This window comes from Thermobia domestica, chromosome 10 (genome assembly GCF_964235325.1).
Source record: "Thermobia domestica chromosome 10, izTheDome1.hap1.1, whole genome shotgun sequence".
Classification (NCBI taxonomy): domain Eukaryota; kingdom Metazoa; phylum Arthropoda; class Insecta; order Zygentoma; family Lepismatidae; genus Thermobia; species Thermobia domestica.
In genome coordinates this window covers 160,779,750-160,806,255 of record NC_137463.1, presented here as the reverse complement: position 1 = coordinate 160,806,255, position 26,506 = coordinate 160,779,750, and the positions used below count along the sequence as shown (strand labels likewise).

The 26,506-nt window shown below is 36.4% G+C and overlaps 1 protein-coding gene across 2 annotated transcripts in view; it reads right to left on the bottom strand.

Moving 5' to 3' along the window:
* LOC145662792 (meiotic nuclear division protein 1 homolog) overlaps positions 1-9,832 on the bottom strand; it is a 71,332-nt gene extending 61,500 nt beyond the window's left edge. The window contains exon 1 of one of the 2 annotated variants that reach the window (XM_081728676.1): positions 9,683-9,832. The gene's annotated coding sequence lies outside the window, so the exon portion shown is untranslated. Of the gene's footprint in view, positions 1-8,233; positions 8,374-9,682 lie in introns of those variants that run through there. The other variant, XM_081728678.1, reaches the window with a different exon arrangement.
* Between the last annotated feature and the right edge of the window lie 16,674 nt (positions 9,833-26,506).

The window sequence follows — 26,506 nt, the reverse complement described above, 5'->3', positions numbered from 1 at the left end:
GATTTTCTTCTAACTTCTCATCTATCTTACTTTCCAGTCGCCTGTTCAGTATACGGGCAATGATCTTTCCAGTGTACGCTTACGTTTTTGAGGTTGACAAATCAAAACAATTTCTAACTGGAAAACTCCTTACAACATAGGTGTCATAATCTTATAACATTTCTGTGAGTAATTGTTATTACTTTCATGTTATACTATAATAAGCAAGTATTGTATTACGGTCAAAATGCCTAATGTAAATCCAGATACGACCAGATTTGGGTGAAGACCTACCATTTCCGTACTGACATCGTGTGTCTGCATGTATATACGTTCAGAGAATATTTCATCAACCATAACTCACGTAAAAGTTTGCATATACACACGGGGCTCTGCACAACTTTATCTTTGGTTCAATATTCGTGAAGTGTCTGACATTTAACTTGCAATACCTTGGAAATGGTACAGTCCGTAACAAAAAAACCTGCAACATGGGAATGTAAGTTTATTTGAAACTACGCCTAACAGTCCAGAGAATCAACATAACGTCTAAGTGGCATAAATCACGCCAGGAGAAACTTTGGCGTCCTCCCCTGCACACTTATTTTGGAGCAAAAGACTTCGCCATTACACAATAAACTAACATGCTCATGTTGATGTTTTTTTGCTGCGGACTGTACAAGCTACGGTAAAACTCACTACACCAATGAATTTCAGAGAAAATTTACATTAATTTGATGTATCACTTACAACTATTACCCTTTGAAAAACCAAAAGTTGAATCCAAGATGGCGGCGGGGATGAGTAACATATGTCAGTACGTGATCCAATTTGTTTTGCATATGCCCATATTCATGGCCAATGACATCTAAAGAAACTAAAAGCAATTTTCTGTCCGAGCGCTATAGTAGTGTATGATTGAATTCCGGATATATGAAGGCCCATAAATATGCAAATTACCGGTATGGGGCGCTTAACCCTTTTAATTTTTTTGGCCTGTATACAGGCCATGGCGTCGACCTTCGGAATTTGCTTTATAAATCTTTAGTAAAGCTTTCCACACCGGGTTTTTTGCATTTATTCAAGTATGGAAGCATCAAAGAACAAGATTTATGGGCATTTTGCAGTCACGTGTGCAATGACTGGGGACAGTGACGTCACAAACAACGAAGGCAGCTTTTTAAAAAGGATAAATTTTAGTTTTTTTTTTTTTAATCGTGACGCATCCCTATTAATCTTAGAAACATAGTTTGTACCTCGTTGGTTTTGTTATAAAGCAGAGTTTCCAAATGTAACACTCAAATTTTCCTATTATGTACCAGAAGCGGGAAAATCCCGCCCAAATCGAAAAAAGGAATATTTTCAGGAGAAAATTTCCCTTTTTTTCTAAATTTCTCCCCTCAAGAACACATAGACATATTAGAAGTGGTACCGTTGGAAACCTACTCTTATTTGGAACAAAGCGAGATACAAATCATGATCCTAGATTAAATAGAAATGTGCCAGGAAATTTTCCAATGTTTAATTCTTGCTTTATTTACGCATTTTTAGTCAATTAGTTTAGGAAAGTATCTACATCGGCATGAATCGGCCTTTCGAACGGTATAACTTGTATATCCGTATCGTGCACCTGAGGAAAGGAAACCTCCCAAAAGGGATTTTTTTTTGTAAATTTACAAAAATTTCCCTTTTGGGGGAATTTTCTCCCTTCAGGTGCAAGATACGGATATGCCAGATATACCGTTCGAAAGGCCGATTCATGCCAAAGAAAACAAGGTATGATTCGTGTTCCTACGACAAATAGGGATGTGTCAGGAAATTTTTATCTAGAATTCGGCGTTTTTTTTTATGCTATAGGGGAGCATGCATATTATTGAGACATGGGTCAATATTTTTTCTCTCCCTTAGGTTTCAAGATATGAGTCTGGTATTTCGTACAGTTATTGGACACACTATGTAGTATATTTCGAAATATTTTGGGCGCTGAGCGTTACCACCTGGGGCGCACAGGGGGGCCCAAAATTGGGGGAAAAGGGATTTTTTTACAAAAATTTCCCTTTCGGGGAATATTCTTCCCTCAGGTCCACGATAGGGATATGCAAGTTATACTGTTTGAAAGACCGATTCATGTTCCTACAATGATTGGTCTTTATGCTGAAGCGGATTGGATAGAAATCGACTGAAACTGTATTATCGAGGGAAAATTGGTAAATCGGCTACAGCGTCAAGACTCTTCTTTCCCGTACATTCTTCGTTCCTCATTATTTTCACAACGAAGCAAAGCTTTTTCGTACCATTCGCATGTGCGTGTCATATACCTGAGCGGAGAAATTCGCGATAAAAGAGGATTCTTTTTCAAAAATCCCTTTTTCTCAATTTGAGCGGGAATTTCCCGCATTTGGTACGTAAAAGGGAAATTTGACTGATGCAGTTGGAAACTGCTTCATTAAAAAAAAAAAAAAAAAGGTACAAACCATGATCCTAGCGTCAATAATGTTGGTACTGTAGCTCCTTGACTGAAAGCCTAAAAATTACCTAAAAAAAAAGCCCAAAATTTAAAAGGGTTAAATTAGAACAATACACATTGGGCCACGGAGAACTTTACATTTGAATCAATTTTACACAAATCCCAAGGGAATACTTCGCGAATGTACCTTGTCTGTGTCTGTACAACTTCGATTCGTTTAACATGAATTTTACGGGAAGAAGAAAGGACATCATTTGGAGCAACTTTCCATTTTGATCATCTGTATTTTCTGCGTATTTATTCGGTGTAAGGACCTCAAACTTTTGTTGCAATTTTGTACCTTGTTTGTTGAGAGGTTTCTAAAACTTGTCCCCAAAATCTGAAATTCAGGATGGGGTGGGGGCCGCTGCCGTCCTTCCTCATTGACGCCCCAACTCCCACCCTGAATGTTTCATATGACTTTCTAGCAGCAGTCATATGAAACTATCGCAGGCCCTTTCACGTGGTTTTAGTTATATTTATTTCGGACTCTTGATTGCGAAGATATTACGTTTGGAAATAGAATTAATTTGCTGAGCAAACCTGAACTTTATTGAAATTGGACTTGGATCCATTGTGCTCTGAACGCCCCAAATATTACTTTTCTTCAATGACCTTAAAGAACAATCAATTACATAGGCTTACAGAAAATATTCTAAAGTTAGCACAAGATGAAGTATGTTTTAAACATTACTTTTCGAAAATTTACTATTTTAAGATAATTTTATTAGCATAAGTGTTCTGAAATAGTAATCAAATTTTTGCAACCAAAAATCTCACCCGCCTCCACGAAACAGATCTTAGCCCCTAAGAGCATAATTAGGAAACTTTCAAAAGCAGTAACTCCGAAATGACTTGTTTTTGGAGCTAAAATAACAGCACAAGCGTATTTCTGGTAAAGTTCTAGCCTTAAAACATGTAACATGACTCTATTTGCATTTGAAATTTTGAATACCAATCAAAGATGGCCGGCATGATGCTTGATAACACCATCTGAGTGATGAAACTTGGAAGTGTGTCAGAGCACTTCCAAGTTTCATCATTCTCCCTCAACCTGTTCTCAATGTACAAGGATGGTGAGGACTTTTGTTTCGCCATGTATATTGATAGATTGTGTTAAACCTCCATAGTAGATAGATTTTAAAATCTACCTAACAAGCTTATTACAACCAAGAAATAACTTATGAGAGTCACTGGCAAGAGGGTGTAATAAGGGGGTCGTGATATGAAATAAGTTGAGAATTACTAATCTAAACTGAAATATTCTGTACCCAACACAGTGGTCTTAACCAGAATAAAATAAATGAAAAGGTCGGTTGCAGATAAAGAGCAAAAAGTCTTAACAAATAAGTTATTACTGACTTTGAAATATGTTTAAAATCATGTTTTAAACTGTTCAAAATGATTAAAACATTTTTTTTTTTTTTTTAAATCCAACCCTGATGCAAAATATGTTAAGAAAGTCTTCTTCACTTTTCTAATAGAAAGAACGCACAGGAAGTAGTGGGTTTTCTGGAGGGACGTTATTTCTCCCAGAATGGCTATCGTAATCGAACTCACCTTTTTCGTGTGTTGACTTCCACCTACTCCTCACAGCCAACCCTTTCCTCACCTGGTTTACCGTATTACGTACATTTAGACTGTTTTACATTCGCTACTAAGTAAAAGACAAAGTAATTACAAGGACAGGAAAAAAAGAATTCTTTTCGTTAACCTTTTGAATTTGAGGCCGGTTAAGAGATCATAGAAAAACCTAGGATGAAAATCAAAAAAGGTAGGTCAATACGAAGAGAGTAGTGCTGTTCTAAACAAGAGAGTCTCAGAGCGTAGAAAAAAGTCTCTCTTAGGGAGCCTGATACTGATACCAAAATTAATTAAGGCCTTGTCAACACTTACCACTTTTTTCTTGAACTAACTAATTTTTTTAGTGGTTCGCCAGTTTGTCCTATAATCACCGTTGGGATGCCATCTTGAAAGGCCACAAAGGGAATTTTTACATTTTTCTAGTATTACAGAATAATTTCCAATGCATTTTCAATATTTACAGTATCGATAGAAATTTCCAATATCAATAGACACACTGAGCACCTGTTACAATTGTGAAAGTGGACGATGATTTACATTCACCCTTTATTATCCATATAAACTGGATGAGGTGACTTTTATACAAGTCTATCTTTGGTTGAAGTGCGTATATATTTTGTGCGCGTTCATCTTATATTTTCAGTGTAATTGTGTATCCCTTTATGATGGTTCAGCACAATGAAATATTGGATAATTCTAAAAGCACAAGGGCACAAGATATATTGTTTCTTGTAACGACTGAGAACAAAAGTACCAAATTATAGAAAGTTTACAGATAGAATATGTTATATAAGAAAGAAACAAAATTGCCTATGGATTTAATTTACGCATACGACACACGTATAATGTAAAATAATAGCAAAGAAAATGAGAACGAAAAATGAATGCAGAATACGATGGAACCTTCCTTGAATCTTCCATTAGAACATTATGCAGTGTCTTGAATCAATGTTTTTTGCGTTCAAAACGCACATTAAAGTCAGTACTGCTGCTTGTTTTTTGATTGAAATGTAGCGCCCCATTCCAGCACTGAGGCTATGAAACGTGATTCTACAGTTTAAAATGGAAATCCGGACCATCATAATGCATTCAAAGTTCAATATTCCCTTCCCTGGAACTGAATGTGCACCAAAGACGCACACGCTAGCCATTAGACCAGCAAAGAGAGCTATAAGTCAACATTGACTGATTGCATAAAATGTGATAATTATAATAACTACGTATATAACACTAATGAAAGGAGGTAATATAGTGATGGTCTAGCATGGTACTTTGGGAGAACATGTGAAATAAAGAACGAGTTGATCGAGAAAAGGTATAAAAACAAGTACGAGGAAAACGCATACAAATACTAACAATGCAGATTACGAATACGAGACCAGGCATTGAAAAGTTTCAGGTTGAATTAGTTAGTCTATTAAGGAAGAATAACGTTTAAGAAAATTATACAGGGTGTTTGAAAAAGAACTCCCTAGTTTTAAGTATAAATTTAATTGGGAAATGAATGAAAACTTACATCAATGAGTACATATTATGGAAGAGACTTTCTTCAAGTTCTGTTTAATGTTGGTATACTTCAACGTGGGATCCATTTGTGGCCCTGCACATGGCGAGACGATATTCCACTTCTCGCCACGTATTCACCAACATGTAAATGATTGATGTCTCTGATCTTTTCACTGTACACAACATTTTTTATGTGGCCCCAAAAGAAAAATTCCAGTGGGGTTAAGTCTGGGCTTCGTGGTTGCCAAGATATTGGGCCAGTCCTGCCTATCCACCTTCCTGGAAAGCGAGTGTCAAGAGCCGCACGCACATGGTTACTGTAATGAGGTGAGGCGCCATCTTGTTGGAAAAACACAAGCCCCTTTTCCGCCTCAATATCGTCCATTTGGGGAAAGACGTACTCTGTCAGCATGTCATAGTAAACGTCCTCGTTTATTGTTTTTTCTACAAAAATGAAAGGACCAATCACACGACCTTCCATCAAATCGTACCATACATTAAGTTTGGGAGAGTCACGTTGATGCTGAATAACTTCATGTGGATGCTCTGTCCCCCAAACTCTGCCGTTATGACGATTAACTGTTCCACTAACATGAAATGTAGCCTCACCAGAAGAGAATCTTTTTTTTAAAAAAAAATTGACATCATCATCAATTCTGTGTAGAAAGTCAGCAGCAAACTCATACCTTTCGATTTTATCAGTAGGTTTAATTTCATGTAACAGTTACAGTTGCAATTTGTAGGCGCGCAACTTAAGTCTTTTACGCACATCATACACCGTACCTTTAGGCACTCCTAATTTTAGACTACGTCTGGCCAATGACTTGTTCGGGCTCCGAACTCAAGAAACACGGATCCGTTCAACATCTTCACAAGTTCTCGGTCTACCTGGTGATGTTGCTTTTAAACCACTACCGGTTTCCTTGAAAGACTTTAGCCAATGACGGATAGTTTTTGCTGTAGGTGGTTCACCACCATACTGACGTCTAAACTTACGTTGCACTGTTATAACTGACAGGGTTTTGTGGTTTAAACCAAACAAAAAAAGAACGAAAAATGCTTTAAATCGTGTGAACTTTATGGTGAGTCTCCACATATGAAACCATCTGCATTACGTTTATGTACTTTTCACCTTTTAACCAAGGGGCCCCGTGTTCAATTCTCGGTCGAACCACAACCCATCTTTAAAGTGTAAACCAAGTAGCGATTCGAGGTATCCCTTTAAGCGAAAGTCTTCTCCGTGATAACCTCGGTATTTCATAAGGATGTTAAGCCTAAACATACGGAACGAAACCAAATTATATATTTCTACTTGTCTGAATGCCTGTTGTTTTGTAAAGAAGCCAAGGTTGTTTCAACATATTTATAGAAATTGGCAAAACTTATCAACTGCCTACGCAGCTTCCAACATCAGCTTGGATTTGACTTTAATTTTATTGAATGATATCTACATACCAAATTTTTAATTTAATACATCAGTTTTAGCGTAGTGAGGAAATTATTTAAAAAAAAAAAAAAAAAAAAAAACGGGTTTAAACCAAAAGAACCTGGTTTTTTGTTTTTTTCAATAAAAACCATAGTTTTGCCACCCTGATAACTGACTCAGTTTTCACAAGCCAAATAACACTGCGTTTTCTGTTACGGAGTACACATTGTTGCTGAGTTGCTCTGCACTGCACTGTTCCTGCCTGGACTGAACTGAGGAAACAGAGGAAAAGACAGCAGTGGTGCCGTCTCAAGGTCAAGCAGGCCTGCCAACTGCAGGGGAGCCAAACTTGGAGAGTTGATGAATCAAACACTAGAAATTAGAATAATGTATGTCACTTTGTACAGATTCTAGGACACATTAAAACTAGCGAGTTCTTTTTTAAATACACTGTATATGTAGTCGGAGACCATATACCATCTGTGAATACAGAAACAGCATTAAAAAGTGTGGTTTTTGCAATGCAAATATAACGCAAAGCCAGTTTGTAGTGGTTCTTTAGCTGAAGTTTGTGCATCTTTGAAGCTGTCTCTCTTTACGCACACACTCGCTATCGTTGACGCGTTTGTTCCGTAAGCCATAGTCTTCCTGAGCGCTTCAGCTTCGTTCTGTGCTGAATCAGAATGAGAAGGTGGCTTGCAGTGACCACGCAACATACACAAATTATTTTGATTTTTCTGAAGAATAATAGTTGTAAATGGCTATAAATCTGTAAGCAGTTGGTAGGTATGCATCTACAAACCAAAGAGTTTAAAGGGCATTACGAGATAATTAGTGTCTAATGAAACTTTTTCTGGTGGTACCCTTCAACTAAATCTGTACCAAGTACTATATTGTCATAAACTAACAATAGAAGAATGTAGAAGGTAGGAGTTCCTATTTCCACGAAGAAATAAAAGTTCCACTCTTACATACATTTGATCGTCTTAGGAGCATGTCATATTTTGTTTGGGGAAGAGGGGGGAAGGCAAGATCCTTGTTGTAAGGAAAATTTCGCGTTTTTCACTGATTTACTACTATTCTATTGATAAAATCTATATAAGTGTCAAATTCTGGGGGGACCATTGCCCTTCCCTGACTCCCCTAAATGACACCCCTGGATCGTCTGTTCCTAAGCCGTATAGGATAAAAATAGTGTATTATAAGTGAAACTAGGTGGAAATAGCACCTACCTGTTGTCGCTAGCTCAGGCTCCAACAATTTCAGTCTGTCACTACGCAAATCCGCTTGTGTAGACATCGTAGTGCAAGTGGATAACTGGACACCCCGAACATCCAGGGTTGGAGCACTCAACCCTGGTGCGTGCAGTCCCGGTTCGACTGCAGATGTTGGCAATATCACTGGACTGAAGAAATAATTTTCTCCTGCTAAGTGGGTTTTATGGTAGATAAACAGCGGGTTCCTCGAGAAGGTGGTTTTACCAAATAGAAAATTTATAGGTAAAATACGATGCGGAACATTTTCTGTGAAGGAATTAGAGTGTGAATATAAGTAATTAGTCAGTGCATAGCATATTGAAATGAATTTAAGTCACCGTGAAAGTATTGTATGTGTAAATATGCTTTCCTATCCTCGTTTATGCGTATACCCCGTCGCTGACGCGCCTGTTCCCTACGGACGCAGTGCCACGCTACCGCTCGGGTCCACTCTGCTGCGCTTCTGTTCTGACTCGGTTAGATAGCATTCGTGCTTTTAGTGGCCATCTAGCACAAGTTGCTAGAACCGTCTGCTCAAGTAATGCCCAACCAGCGCGTATGTGGGTTTTCTCGGAGTTCTGCTGTTTTCTCATTCTACCACTACCGGTACTAGTCTTCTATTACCGCTTCCCCTAGTCTCGCGCATAATTCTAGAACATCAAAAGCTTTTAAAAAGTGTATATATGTTTCTAGGCAGTTTGCGACCACGTTAAGGAATATAATAATTCATTTCATAGCCATTAATGTGTGTGTAGTCAATCTATTCTGAAGAAAGGAACATTAAATATAAGGATGACATTTAATATCTCCCCCAACTCGTTTCATGGTTCCAGAGCCGAGTATCTTGTTTTTGTCTAAACTGTGATAAAGGTAGAAGTACAAGGGTCCTGGGGGGCTTCTAACTCCCTTCGCTAGCTGTCCCTAGCTCAGCTATTTTTTTTTTTTTTTTTTTTTTGTAAAGCACAAAATTGGGTAAGCACATTAGATCTGGAAGATGTCCTTAATGAATATTACAAGATTGACTTTTATCCAAAATATAGAGTATGTGTACTATAACTTAAATAGAAATAAAATCTGATCACTTATTGTCAGTAATCTGTGTTAGTTTCGGCAATGTATCATTGGCTTCGTCAGACCGATTATCAACATATTGTAAAGCCAATGATGTATTGCGGAAACTCTAACATAGATCAGTAACAATGTGTGTTTGCTGCAGTCAATTTATATTTGTTCCAGTTTATGTAGTTCCAGAGCTAAACAGCCTATTCATCACTACTACGTATTAATTTTCTAGTGGCAACCCTATTCTTAATTTGCATAATGTTCCGTGACATATAATGCTACAATTAATTACAGACTTATCACTTCTAACTGCTCTTATTAAAAATTTTATTGTGAGTATACTTTTTGTAGAAAGAAACTTACCTAACTCATTAACACAATAAACTCTCGTCTGCTACTGCTTTTCCAAATTGCGCGCACAAACAAAGTTGCCAACTGAGGGATCCAAGATATAAGTAGCAAACGCTAAAAATTTTTACTATAGGCCTATTTCTTTTCATTATTATTATTGAAAGAAAGTTTATTGAACTAAGGGAAAAAATACAATACAAAAGTACATCGGAAATTCCAGATTTACGGAAGTATATATACACACAGAAGGATAATTTTTTTTTTTTTAATATTTCAGTAGATATCTTTAAAATAAAACACTGAACAATCACTAAATAGCAGTGGCATAGCGAAGGAGGGACGGACCATTCCGGCCGGCAAAAATGGGTACCGGTCTAAAATTTAAAATTGATGCTTATTTAATCTTGGTTTTTCTCTATCGTTCAAAATTGCATGGTTTAACGAAAATCATCGATGATATGCTTGTCAGTAATTCGTGTTACTTCTTGATACCTTCAGCCAGGGCCAGGGACGTATCATGGGAGTCCACTGTGTCCGGATACCCCTAAAACTTCCTGAGCATAACTTTCTCAATAAAGGTATACTTATTCAACAGGGAAATGATTGATGTGATATAAACATTTGATTTCTACTCTTTCTCTTATAAAAACAATCTAGTTCTATATTTTTTTCTGAAAATATAGATGGAAGTATTTTATAATTAGGGTATAGGCCTACTTACCGTCTTTTCGGGCACAGAATAATACCCTTTCAATACTACATAGACGTAGTGGCTTGTAGTATGGGACCCCTAAAAGCTTGAAATACCCCAACAAAAATTTCTGGGTACGTACTTGTCTCCAGCAAGTAAATATCACTAGCCAACTTAGAACCTGGGGGTCCAGTTGGTGATTGTAATTCAATGTAGTAAATTTTGAGTGTTAAATGTAAAGTCAGCATTTTTTGGTGTGATTAAATTCGTGGTTGTTAGTATTGGTTAAAGTTAGATATAATTGAATAACGTAAATAGTTGTGCATTGGATAGACGGTTAAATCCTTCACTCGATTTTATGCTCTATTAAATGTAATATCATCTTTACTTACGTTATTTAATTACAGTTTAACGTTAATTTAGACGTTACCGTATTCAATCCTTCACTTTAAAACCAGGAAACGGTAATGTCGTATGGTAAGTGAATAATTACAAAGAATTAACGATCATTCTAGTAGTAAAATAGCCCACGCTTGGATGAATTTATTTGTTTTTTGTGATTTGAGGATGTTGAATTTAATGAAATTATTTTTATGCGCGTCCAGGGTTTCCTATGAAAGCCATCTCAAACGTTGGATATAAATAAATATAAGTATTCCAAACTTGAGGTATTTTTTCTCGTGACTCTATGGATAATTTAAAATAGTTCTACTAGATTCAGCATCCTCAAATTAATACAAAGAATGTTCGTAGGTTTCCTTAAGAAAATTCCCTTCGACTCAGACAAAAATTTTCTTTTTCTTACCAAATTTTCCGTAGTTTGTTGAGTTTAACAGGGAGGTCATATGAAACGTAGACCTACTGATTAAATTGGAATCCGAACCGTATGAGCTCCCACCGGGAATTGAAGCCGGGTCTCCTACACCAAAGGTACTACATTAACCGCTTAGCCACGAAGGAGCTCCTTAGTTTGTTGAGTGTCCAATTCCTATAGCAGAAATTATATGATAAGATTAATATAGTTATATTAAAGGAAGTGCCAACCACGTTTGTTTTTATGTTCATTTTTCTTTTTTGCTTCTAGTTTTTAACTTTTCACTTTTCTTTTTACAAAAAATGCACAGAAATACACCCATCGAGAAATGAGTGCAAAATTATGGTACTTTGAAAAGACCAGGTACATCAGGTACACTGAAGAACAAAGAAAAGTTTATGCATTTATGTTGGTCAATCAGTCAGCGCGAGAATTTCCCTGGATTTTCATGTTTTATCGGAAAAAATTCTTTTCCTTTTTAATTTACCTACGAAATTTCTCTACATTAGGTAAATTTCCCTCAAACTACGAACCCTGGATACGAAAAGTGCAATTAGATACGTTTCAAGTGTGGGCATTTTAAAATGGCATAAGTAGTATCCGAAAGATCTTAATTTAGTGGTCATGTTTTCGTAATCCCATGAACGGATTGGTTTTAAGAGGTTATGTTAGATTTAGCATTATCAAATTAATGTAAAAAACGCGATTAGAAACGTATCCAAGCGTGTGCGCTTTTTACAAGTTACATGGTCGTTAGTTCTTACGGTATGTAACATTAACGGCAGTGTGCGAATTAGATAATCTATATTGGGGGGGATAAAATTAGACCAAAGGACATAGTCTGAAGCTTCAAATTTCAAAATGAGACAATAAATGCCTTACCCCCCATTATATATATATATATATATATAATGTGTGTGTGTGTGACATCTGTAATAAATAAGAGATTTATTAATTTAATAAATCTACCGACAATAACTATGCATATATATATTGTCTGACATACACACACCCCACTAAACCTTTCTGAACGTGTTTTAATGTTGTACTCACTCTTGTCCCCGTAGCTCTCTAAGGTTTATTTAGTTAATAATTCGGCTCGAGCGATAGCCATGATCACAAGCATATGTTAATTTTTCCACTCATATTGAAAGCTTCCACTTTGCATTAATACATACAGGTTGCAAAAAGAAACCTACTTCAGTCTTGTGAAAACCACTAAAATTATCAGTTAAACCGGACATTTTTTTTTTAAAAGAAAATCTAGATATTAGCCTATCAAATAAGAAATGGATTGTTGCTGGTCCCGATTTTTCACATCAAGGTCAAATCGAAGGCCAAATATTTAAAATCTCTCAATTCAAATTTCGAGCTTGTGCTTCTACTTCTCGCTAAAGCTGTGCTCATCACGACTTTTTTTTCTCCAAATATCGATTCCGTGATGGGCACAGAAAGTCAACACTTAAAAATTACTTTACTGTTAGGTTGAAGATGAGGATTCACTATGGGCTACGTTATTCAAATAAAGTAAAACATTACACTGAAGTTTTTTAGACAACATTAATTGCGTGGACAGCAAACTGTACAGCGAAAAGATGGAAAAATGAAGGGTTAACTTTAAAAAAAAAACCGCTCCAGTTGAAATGCTTATACAGACACGGACAATGACACGGAGAACCAGCCGTATTAACAAATGCTCAAAAAAATCTTGAATGATTCGCTTATTCACCTAAAAATCACCTTCATTAACATGTCTGCTCACTAGGAGCGTATCCCCCAGCGTGTACGTTAACATATACTTACAAGAGAATACCTATATCTCAGATTTTAAGTACAGTTTCAAAAGTTCATTTCCGTAAACTGTAAAAGCAGTGATTACTATGCTAATTATCACAAATTAAATGCAACTTTTGAGTTGCATACACACAACCTACTAGGGAATGAAGACCATGTGCTAACAAAGAGTACACTGGAAAATGAAATAACATGTTATAACAAAAACTAAAATAAGATGATAATCGATACAAATATAGAGGATGAATATGACATATCCGAACTTCGCCAAGTATGATAGAAGAAGCTATTTGTTTACTTCTTCTTGGCCAAACGCTAAGAACATTTATAAATCTATATGTGGCTTTGTTATACGCAATTAGTACATTCAAATTCACAAACGATGACGAACTGAAGGATACGAAGGTACAGTTGCAAGTAACAACCGTAGTCATAATAATATATTAATAGTTCTACTAAACAACGTTGAAAATAGTGGGTAATTAGGTGGTAAGTAGAAATGACCAAAACTGAACAGTTTACATCGATCATTTCGAAATACAGCTAGAAGATTAAATTTACAAGAAATAACAAAAATCAGTGAAATTTGGAGTTATACTAAGCATAGTTTGAGGGGGAAAGCGAGCATCCCCGGTGGGGATACTTCAGCTGCCTTCTTTGGGGGGGAACAAAATGTGATTGAGGGGGAAAATCCCCCTCATCCCCCCCGGTAATTCGCACCCTGATTAACGGTAAAAGCAGGACACAGCACTTGAAGATACGGAAGGAAATGCAGAAAAATGAAAAGCAGAACCAGAATGGTTTATCGAGGCATTTTTCTTCAGGATCTGGAGTTAGCCAAAAGCAAAGTCCTAAAGTATCTACTGCCAATAAAAGTGCGACTGGTGTTGGGAATATAGAAGACGAAATATGTGTTAGTCAAGAAAGAGAAACGGAACGTCCAAGTGACAATGAACTTGAAAGAACGTCGATATGAGAGGAAATTAGTTACCAAAGAACTCGAATCTTAAGGGGGCAGATTACTAAAAATGATACAAAAGCTAACCATTTTTCATTTGCCCGTTTTTCGTAAGAGAAAGGAGATTAAAGTTACTACAATTACACTTTCTGCTTATTACAAAATAAATACAAATATTATTTAAAAATTAGTTAACAAGGAGCCAAGACAACATGATAAGTCATCATTTCTGTTGGATTCATTTTTCTAGTCGCTGCCTTAACCTAGATTTTTGGGTAATGCATATTCTGGTCACGCTGTAATTTCTATGGATGGCAACACTGAAAACTCTCCCGATTCGAATTTTCGGGTGCAGAATAATATTATCTATTATTGAGATAAGTTACATTTCATTATCTCTTTTCACTTACGAAAAACGGGCAAAAGAAAAATGGTTAGCTTCTGTATCATTTTTAGTAGTCTGCACTCACTTCCTACGAGCAATACCGGCGAAATCACAATCCATAATTTGAACTACCCTAATCTTGAACAAAAAGCATCCTGATATTATCGTCAATTGTGGTTGGCCATTCAGCTACATTCTTTAAGCTAACGCTAGCTGCTTGGGCAGCTCCATCTTCTGAGTCATCTGTGCGTGAGTGGTTATCTTAAGGTTATTTTTAACGTCCAAATAGTTTGTCTCTAAAACGGTAGATGACGCCACAGTCACCAATGTTAACATATACAACTAATAAAATTAAAACAATCAAAAATAAAATGAATAATTCAAAAAATAAGCAAAAACGGATATAATCTGGTTAATGGACGTTACAAAATCTAGAGAGTGGTACGTGTCGATTTCACATATTGTTGTTAGTTTCATTGTTAGAGGCCACCATTGTTAAGTAAATAATCAACTTTATCTGCCGTACTTTCTACCAGAAATTGACCAAACTTTGCACACCCATTTAAGATTGAAATATCTAGGGTCGATTCCACATGTTGTTCTTAGTTTCATTGTTGAAGGCCACCATTGTTAAATAAACAATCAACTTTATCTGCCACACTTTCTACCACAAACTGACCAAACTTGGCACACCCATCGGATTACCACAGAGATATCTAGGGAATGGTACCAGTCGATTTCACATATTGTTGTTAGTTTCATTGTTCAAGACCACCATTGTTAAAGAAGCAATCATTGAATTTCTCCTTTGTTAAATAAACAATCACTTTATCTGCCATACTTTCTACCACAAACTAACCAAACTTGGTACACTCATTTACGATTGAGACATCTATGGAATAGTACGTGTCGATTTCATTTATTGTTGTTAGTTTCATTGTTAGAGGCTACCATTGTTAAATAAACAATCAACTTTATCTGTAACACTTTCTACCGGAAACTGACCAAACCTTGCACAGCCATTTAAGATTGAAATATATTATGGGTGAGAGAATGTGTCGATTTCTCATTCTGTTATTAGTTTCATTGTTGAAGGCCACCATTCTTAAATAAACAATCGTTGGATTTCCACATTGTTAAAAAAACGATCAACCTTATCTGCCATACTTTCTACCACAAACTAACCAAACTTTGCACATCATAAACGATTGAGATATCTATGGAATGGTATGTGTCTATTTCATATATTGTTGTTCTTTCATTATTGAAGGCCACCATTGTTAAATAAACAATCGTTGGATTTCTAAATTCTTACATAACCAATCAACTTTATCTTACATACTTTCTACCACAAACTAACCAAACTTGGCACACTCATTTACGATAGAGATATCTATGGAACGGTATGTGTCGAATTCATTTATTGTTGTTAGTTTCATTGTTAGAGGCCACCATTGTTAAATAAACAATCAACTTTAACGGTAATACGTTCTACCAGAAACTGACCAAACTTTGCACACGCATTTAAGATTGAAATATCTAGGAAATGGTACTTGTCGACTTCATATATTGTTCTTAGTTTCATTGTTGGATGCCACCATTGTTAAATAAACAATCAAGTTTTCTGCCACACTTTCTACCACCAACTAACTAAACTTTCAGATTCATTTACGATTAAGATATCTATGGAATGGTATGGGTCGATTTCACATATTGTTGTTAGTTTCATTATTGAAAGCCACCATTGTTGGTTGTTGTGTGTTGTAAGTATTGATGGGTAGTATCCCTGGTGCCCTGCGAGAGAGCAGCACGCTGACGCAGTTGCAGATAATCGCAGTTCAAAGATGGCAGGCTACTGGAAGTATAATCAAATGTTGAAATGCGAAGTGTGATAAGGTTTCTGCATCCGAAGGGGAAGAAACCAGCCGAGATCCATCCGGAACTTGTGGAGGTTCATAAAAACAACGTGTTATCGAGGAAATAAGTGTTTTAGTGGTGTAGGGAGTTTCATAATGGGAGGACTGACATCACTGATGAGCATCGAAGTGGTAGACCGTCAGTGTCTGCTAGCGATCAGAACATTTATCAGGCGTAGGGAATGATTAGGGAGGATAGGCGAATCACACTGTCACACATTGCAGAGGTACTGAACATTTCGTATGATTCCATTCACAGTACTGTTCACAACACGCTTGGCTACCGCAAAGTGTGTGCACATTGGCTACCACGGAATCTCACAGAAACCGTTAAAAACAGACGAATGTATTATCTGTCAGGAAAGTAAATGTACACCTATTTTTCGAGTCTGGCATTCCTGCACTCCATCCATGGAGAGTATGAGAATTAAATCAATCAAATGTTTACTGAGGGGCAAAAAGAAAAGTTTAATCTGAATAAGACATTGCAGAGGAGCACAAGCTGTGAATACGAATAGTGCATACTGTAAATAAAGGACGACACCGAAAGAGAAAGCCAGAAACAGCTGTTAAACTTAGAAAAAAGAGTAAAAATTGTCGAAGTGGGAACATAAAACACCATTACAACAAATACGCCGACAACTAAACGTTCACCACGCCATGATCTTGGTGTAGTGGTTAAGGTGCTGGCTTACAAATGAAAAGGACGTGAGTTCGAATCCACGTCAAGGACATTTTTAAAAATTTTGTTAATAATACATACAGCTCATGAGAGATGGTAAAAGAGGTCGTATTTAGTCTTTCGTAGCAATTATTATTGGTAATGTTTAGTACTGATAATACTTTTTGTCTTTGCGTATTGCTTTTATTCTCTTCTTAATTTTGAAAGAGAAGAATATCCGAACAAATGCCACTAAAATTCCTCATATTTTGAATGTAAACGCCATTTGCAATTAGTAAAGAATAAAAATTGAACGTTCCGATGTAGCTGCAAAAAGTAAAAAGAAAAACATGGAAGTGGAGTGTTCGAATCCATACTCATGGTTATTAAAAATACAATTTCTACATGCTTTACACCTCCCGACCACGTTTCTACGTTAGCAATTAAGAGGGTTGTGTTTAGGTTAGGCTGGTCAATACGTTTTGCAAAGGGGCCCAGTTTAGCTCTGACGCACCACAGGTGCGAACATGGAGCAAAACACCTTTTCTCTCTCCCTCTGTGTGTTTATTTATCTATCTATCTGTATGTATATATATATAACGCTATTTGTTAATGACATAACCACCCTAATTTTCAGCGGATTGAGACGAAACTTGGCACAAACATTAATTGTTGAAATATCTTGATGAGTTCGTTAACAAGAATAAACAGATGAAAATGTTCAAAATGGCGGCCCTTCAAACTCTTAAAAACTTCCAAGGGAACCAAATTTCGCCCATAAATAGGTATTCAGAAAGTTTGTATAACTTTTCCTCTTTTACTGAGATATTTATGTGCAGGGACTTACTGAAATATTGGACCCGATTAATCGCATAAAGAAGGTTCACGCCCTTTCGCTACGATCAGGCTTTTTTTTTTTTTTGCAGGAGTTAGTTATTTTCGTATCGGAACAAGATGATTGTTAGTGATGATATGAAATTACACATTGAAAGCGAAGTAACTTGTGAAACGTGTTATTTGAAAGAATAATATAATAAATGTGATTTCCCCTAACACAGAGAACTGTAAATCATGTATTTCAAGTTCGGAAGCGTGCATGGCGAGGAGTGTTATTTGATTTGCTTTTTAGTAACACATTGCATTGCAAATAAAGGTAGGCAACATTAGTGGTAAGTGAAATATTATTATTATTATTATTATTATTATTATTATTATTATTATTATTATTATTATTATTATTATTATTATTATTATTATTGTTATTAATAATAATAATAATAGGTGTTGTTTGTGGCAAGACAATATCTTCCTCAATTCTTCTTCAAACGTAATAATTGTAAAGCCATATCTCCCTTACAAACAAAATATTAGCAATTTATATCGAGAGAACGGGAAATTGTGGAGTGATGGGAGCAACGTTGGACAGTATGCACTCATAGTAATCAGAAAAATAAGCGATTTCAATGCAAAATGAACGAAGAGTCATTGTCATGGGTAGTCATGGAGCCACGGCAGAGCCCTCTTTAGGCAGAATGTCGATAACTTATATCGAGAGAACAGGAGGTGGTAGTAAGATGGGACCAACGTTGGACACTGTGGACCCATAAGGCTCATCGAAAAAAATTAGTGGGGGGGCGCCAGCCAGCCTTACTTATTTCCACATAATAATATAAAATTATATTGTCGAAATACACACACGAGTTAGCTAGTAACATTTGATATTATTATTATTATTATTATTATTATTATTATTATTATTATTATTATTATTATTATTATTATTATCGACAGCGTATTTTCTTTACGTGTGCATGTTTGACATGAAGCCAAAGAGAAGATCCATCATTCGTAGAAAGAATAAGAATAGTCAGTTACTTTAACTGTGAACGACAGCGAAAAATACGAAAAGAGTGATTAGCTGTAGCGAAAAGAAACAATACTTTCTCTCAAATGGATAAAAAACCAAGCCGAGATTGATTCGAACTCGCATGGACGGCGTGAAAAGTCAGTGCTTTGTCCACTTTTTTTTAACTGACTCACCGAACGTGTTTCAGTAACTTACTTATTGCTAATTTTACTTGCTTCACTCGTTCAACTTGCTTTTTCAAATAACTTATAACGACAAAGACACGAACACAGAAACTTAAGGAACAGTTAAAAATCATCCCAGCCAGCATGTTTGCTTACCGCAAGCTTGCATGTCGCTTTTATTTGATTTTATTTCGCTTTGGCTTATACACAAAAGCTTATTTCTGCTTAGCGCAAGCTGTAGTGCGGGCAACCCACGCTTCACTTGCGATACGCTTTTCTTTAGATTGAAGTAAAAAGCCAGCGCGCGTTCGATTTTCAGCTGTTCTCAAAAACCACGTGACGCTGTCCTCTTAACTTTCGGCGACAAGGTAGTGTTCACGTTGTTAGCGTCTTGTTAGCATTCAGCTTGAATAAAGGACAAACTTAATTATTTTATTTTAATTGTTCCGTCTAGTACTCTAGTACTCTAGTCCCACATACCTATAATGTCGCTCTTTATTTTCTCATATTTCGGAAACCATGAGGCATAACGAATTATAGTATTTATGTATAAAGCATAAATGTGAACATAGATGGCATGAGATTTGAGCCTACTTATTTCGCGAAAGAATACAGAACTGTTGCAGATATTTTAATATAAAATTCAAGTTTAACTTACAGTATAAACTTTATCTGAGAGTTGTGTTTAAAGTATAAACATTTTTCTGCGTTTTTATATAAAAAGGTAGAAATTTCAAATACTCGCGGCTAATATGACAACGTATTAGATATTTGTAAGAAGCAACGGCGCGTTGCTTGACACAACTAAAACGTAACAATTATGCTTATTTTGATGTTTTGCAAAAGCGGATCGGAGACTTGGGTGTTTTCATGGTTCTGCAATTGCTTCAATAATTGGGAAGGCGAGGGGAAAATATATTGTAGCATAGATTTAGTCAGACGGTTAATTTATACTGATTTCATATTGTTTTATCTAAATTCGCTTACTGCAAGCTTCCATATAACTTGTTTGGCGTGTTTTCGCTTGCAATAAGCTTAATAAAGCTTGCCATTGATGAGAATACGCTTATACTTGGATTGCGTTTGAGATAATTTGACTTGTGTTTAACTTGTGAAGACAAGCTTGCCGCAAGCCTTGCCTAGATGTAACTAACTAGCTTGCCACAAGCTTGCAGCAAGCTAATTGGCTTGCATAGTATAGCTTGCGTCAAGCTAATTTGCCTTGCAACAGCAAGTTTGTGGCAACTTGCAGCAAGCTTAAATTGCTGTATGGGATAGATGCTCTCCCGCCGGGAATCGAACCCGGGACACCAGACACCAAAGTCGCACGTGCTAGCCACTAGACCAGAGGGAGGGCACTGCTCACGCTCTGTGTCGTTAGGGATTTCGACCACTGTATTGCCAGCTATCACTTCTGTGGGTTGTATACTATGATCACATGTTTCTTCTTTGCTGGAAGAGTTAAACCTACATTCTATGTAATACATGAGGTATTTAGACCTACATGCTCTTCATATAATGTAATAAAAGGGTCATGCTGGGAATAAGAAAAAGAACATTCCTTGGACAAAACGGAAACTATGGGCATCAGAAATATTTATCTACGAGGCATGCGCAGTAGTATATTTCAGAATAGTTACTGTTTAGTTCAGTAAACGAAGAAAGGGGTGTAAAAAAGCAAATATGTCGCGTCAACGAGATCGATCAGAGTTGACAGAGGCGGAAGCAGATGTGTAGTAATACAACAACTAGGTTAAATTGATAATTGGTTCTTTATTCTGTAGTAGATCGTATTACAACTTTACTAGAGCAGAGAAAGACTTACTAACGCTGTCATATAGTAAGATTTAGTAACACGATCATATAGACACAAATGGATGTAACTGTGAGTACTACAACTTGGATTAAACGAAAGCCGTTTAGATATTCAGTGGTTTGCAGGGTTGTATAAGACACAAAAAGATAAGACACAATACAATTCTTCATACCTCAGCTTCCAGTAACTAGATACATGCAATTTCTGGTTCAATCTGTCATATTTTTAGTTTCGTGTGGAGAAAAAACAAACTTGTGAACCAGCGGTTTAAGAAAAACTCAAGTTATTAATATAAACTTTTCCGACATCATAAAAGAAATACGAAAGACATTTTGAATCGAAGAAATATAACATACAAGTTTGCAAGCGGAGACAAAGAAACCTAACGTAACCAGAGTAAAGACGAATCGTTTACCGCGTAGCGATCAAGGTCAAGCTGTTTTCGAGGGCAAGTTTCGAGTTGAGTCGAGTTTGATAATGGCTCGCTCGCTCGTTCAGTTCGTTTTAACTCGTTTTGAAATAATGGCCTGATTAAACTGGAAAGCGAAAGCCATGAGAAATGTAAGAAGTAATGTGGAATACTTTAGTGTTGCTCACGACAGGGGTGCGTCTCGTCTCGTAATTTTAGTGCATCTCGTGGGGCAATTTTAGTGTATCTCGTATCGTCTAGATAACGAGAAGACAAGAGTTTTTTTTTACGAGACAGCCTCGAATGTCATAATCACCAATATAAGTATATACTGTAGTTCTTAAAATCAAGGCTGAGACATGCACTTGAGCCCAAGCAGAAGAGCAACTCGGGTAGTGATATCAACCGGCTCGGCTCGTATCAACTGAGCGAACAGCTCGAGTCGGCTCGGTTGGGATGAGCCGATGACCCGAGCCGGCTCAGTTAGAACGAGCTATCGACTCAGCTCAATTGAGCCGATGGCTCGAGCTTTCTCGGTTGGGATGGGTCCCCTACTCGGCTCATGTGAACCGGTTCAAGCCAGCTAAGTTGAAACTAGTCCATCGGCACGTTTCGATTCAGCTGAACTAAGCCGATGGCTCAAATCGGCTCGGTTGGGTGAGCTGTTGGCTCGGCTCACTTCTCGGTTCGGTTCGATAGTGAATGGGCTGTAAGCTGAGCCGCTCGAGCTGTTGAGAAGCCTAAACCCGGTCCCAGCTGTTTTGAACATGTCTGACTAAACCCTATAACTTTTAACAATTTTTGGCTCTAGCCCGAATAGTTGCCCCTTCGGAACTCAAACCCAGAACGTGACCGATGTCCTTCCCTCCTGAAGACTTCTCGACGACCGAGATCGACAGTCAATTGGCTTTTACTATTCAGATACAAACCGTATATCTTTTAAAATTATACACGGTGTTGATATAATAATAATAATAATAATAATAATAATAATAATAATAATAATAATAATAATAATAATAATAATAATAATAAAAGTTTTAAACTTGCCGTTGAAATTTGGCAAAATGTACTTAAAAGTAGAGATTTCGGGGAAAGGGTTCCGTACCATCAAGACACACCTCTGCAACTACCAACATTTTAAACTACAACGTTCCGTTGAAGTTTCATGTAGAAAGTATTCTATTTTATGTTTTAAGGAAAATAACTGTAATAAATATAACTGAATATCACGCAACAGTAAGGCATATAATAAACTAATTTTTAGGATATGCAGAGGTAAATATAAAAGCTTTGCTACAAAATACCTACACAGAGCATAATTCAATGAGCTCTGAAATATAATGTAACGAAATAGCCTATGAGATTCAGTCTACAGAGCAATTGTTACTTAAAGAATGGACATACACTATTTCGAGAATCGAGACAAGACGGGAAATGTTTACCATACTTTTCGTCTCGTCTCGATTCTCATCTCCAAAGAGAGACGAAAATTTTGAGTTAGCCTTGACCCGTCTCGAATGTAAAATGTTAATTCTCATGTTATTTTATTTGTTTTAGAAACGAGTTGAGAAACTCCTCTTCTCGTGAGCAACATTAAACCAAACCGAAATATTCTTTCCAAATGTCACGTTTCTGCTTGTAATGGTATGACCTGAGCGATAATTAGCTCCTGGCTTTTAATCTTATACGAGATAATAATAATTATTATTAGTTTATTATTATTACTATTATTATTCCTGAAGATTTGATAGTTCAAATATTGAAACATACGAGTATTCAAATATCTGAATATAATAAAACGTATGTTATCGCCGATCAATCACCGTCAAAAATCCTAAAGTAAAAAAAAAATACAATGTGCATTCGCACAAGCACCTTGACCACTAAACCGCGATCGCTACGCGGTAAAAGATTCGTTTTTAGTCTGGTTACGTTAGGTTCCTTTGTCTCCGCTTGCAAACTTGTATGTTATATTTCTTCGATTCAAAATGTCTTTCGTATTTCTTTTATGATGTCGGAAAAGTTTACATTAATAACTTGAGTTGTTCTTAAACCGCTGGTTCACAAGTTTGTTTTTTCTCCACACGAAAATACAAATATGACAGATTGAATTCTCATACACCCCACTTCTTTCAAAGCAGTCGCCATTACCTGGTCAAAGACTTATTTCCGCCACGATTCATATTAACCAAAACAAATTCATTTTTTGGAAGCGGAACTTTTAATTTTCGGATTTCGGAAAATTATGGAATTCAGTTAAACTCCCTAATTCAGAAAAAATCCGGAACTCGGGAAGAATTCGGAATTTAGAAAATTCCGGAATTGAGAAAAACTCCGGATTTCGAAAAAATCCGGGTTGCTCCGAATTCCGGAATTATTCCAACATGGGATTTTTCCGAATTCCGGAATTTGTCCGGTTTTACCTTCGGGAGTCCGGAAAGTAATAATTCCGGAATTGGCTATCTCTAGTTTATAGACAACCTTTCAGAACACTAAGCTAGTAGCTGTCTACAAACAAACAAGTAATGCAAATCATTATGTATCCTGCAATACGTCATGTATTAAAATCCGACAGCAGTTTCAGTATCTAACCAGAAATTGCATGTATCTAGTTACTGGAAGCTGAGGTATGAAGAATTGTATTGTGTCTTATCTTTTTGTGTCTTATACAACCCTGCAAACCACTGAATATCTAAACGGCTTTCGTTAAATCCAAGTTGTAGTACCCACAGTTACATCCATTTGTGTCTATGTGATCGTGTTACTAAATCTTACTATATGACAGCGTTAGTAAGTCTTTCTCTGCTCTCCTGTAAAGTTGTGATACGATCTACTACAAAATAAAGAACCAATTATCAATTTAACCTAGTTGTTGTATTACTACACATCTGCTTCCGTCTCTGTCAACTCTGATCGATCTCGTTGACGCGACATATTTGCTTTTTTACACCCCTTTCTTCGTTTACTGAACTAAACAGTAACTATTCTGAAATATACTACTGCGCATGCCTCGTAGATAAATATTTCTGATGCCCATAGTTTCCGTTTTGTCCAAGGAATGTTCTTTTTCTTATTTCCAGCATGACCCTTTTATGACAGTATATGAAGAGCATGTAGGTCTAAATACCTCATGTATTACATAGAATGTAGGTTTAACTCTTCCAGCAAAGAAGAAACATGTGATCATAGTATACAACCCACAGAAGTGATAGCTGGCAATACAGTGGTCGAAATCCCTAACGACACAGTGCGTGAGCAGTGCCCTCCCCTCTGGTCTACTGGCTACCACGTGCGACTTTGGTGTCTGGTGTTCCGGGTTCCATTCTCGGCGGGAGAGCATCTATGATTTTTAACTGTTCCTTATATTTCTGTGTTCGTGTCTCTGTCGTTATAAATTATTAGAAAAAGCAAGTTGAACGAGTGAAGCAAGTAAAATTAGCAATAAGTAAGTTACTGAAACACGTTCGGTGAGTCAGTTAAAAAAAAAGTGGACAAAGCACTGACTTTTCACGCCGTCCATGCGAGTTCGAATCAATCTCGGCTTGGTTTTTTATCCATTTGAGAGAAAGTATTGTTTCTTTTCGCTACAGCTAATCACTCTTTTCGTATTTTTCGCTGTCGTTCACAGTTAAAGTAACTGACTATTCTTATTCTTTCTACGAATGATGGATCTTCTCTTTGGCTTCATGTCAAACATACACACGTAATGAAAATACGCTGTCGATAATAATAATAATAATAATAATAATAATAATAATAATAATAATAATAATAATAATAATAATAATAATATCAAATATTACTATCTAACTCGTGTGTGTATTTCGACAATATAATGTTATATTATTATGTGGAAATAAGTAAGGCTGGCTGGCGCCCCCCCACTAATTTTTTTCGATGAGCCTTATGGGTCCACAGTGTCCAACGTTGGTCCCATCTTACTATCACCTCCTGTTCTCTCGATATAAGTTATCGACATTTTGCCTAAAGAGGGCTCTGCTGTGGCTCCATGACTACCCATGACAATGACTCTTCGTTCATTTTGCATTGAAATCGCTTATTTTTCTGATTACTATGAGTGCATACTGTCCAACGTTGCTCCCATCACTCTACAATTTCCCGTTCTCTCGATATAAATTGCTAATATTTTGTTTGTAAGGGAGATATGGCTTTACAATTATTACGTTTGAAGACGAATTGAGGAACATATTGCCTTGCCACAAACATCACCTATTATTATTATTATTATTATTATTATTATTATTATTATTATCATTAATAATAATAATAATAATAATAATAATAATAATAATAATAATAATAATAATAATAATAATAATATTTTACTTACCACTAATGTTGCCTACCTTTATTTGCAATGCAATGTGTTACTAAAAAGCAAATCAAATAACACTCCTCGCCATGCACGCTCCCGAACTTGAAATACATGATTTACAGTTCTCTGTGTTAGGGTAAAGCACATTTATTATATTATTCTTTCAAATAACACGTTTCACAAGTTACTTCACTTTTAATGTGTAATTCCATATCGTCACTAATAATCATCTTGTTCCGATAGAAAAATAACCCCCCTCCTGCAAACAAACAAAGAAAGCCTGACCGTAGCGAAAGGGCGTGAACCTTTTTTATGCGATTAATCGGGTCCTATATTTCAATAAGTCCCTGCACACAAATATCTCAGTAAAAGAGGAAAAGTTATACAAACTTTCTGAATACCTATTTATGGGCGAAATTTGGTTCCCTTGGAAGTTTTTAAGGGTTTGAAGGGCCGCCATTTTGAACATTTTCATCTGTTTATTCTTGTTAACGAACTCATCAAGATATTTCAACAATTAATGTTTGTGCCAAGCTTTGTCTCAATCCGCTGAAAATTAGGGTGGTTATGGCATTCACAAATAGCGTTATATATATATACATACAGATAGATAGATAAATAGACACACAGAGGGAGAGAGAAAAGGTGTTTTGCTTCCTGCTCGCACCTGTGGTGCGTCAGAGCTAAACCGGGCCCCTTTGCAAAACGTATTGACCAGCCTAACCTAAACACAACCCTCTTAATTGCTAACGTAGAAACGTGATCGGGAGGTGTAAAGCATGTAGAAATTGTATTTTTAATAACCATGAGTATGGATTCGAACACTCCACTTCCATGTTTTTCTTTTTACTTTTTGCAGCTACATCGGAACGTTCAATTTTTATTCTTTACTAATTGCAAATGGCGTTTACATTCAAAATATGAGGAATTTTGGTGGTATTTGTTCGGAAATTCTTCTCTTTCAAAATTAGGAAGAGAATAAAAGCAATACGCAAAGACAAAAAGTATTATCAGTACTAAGC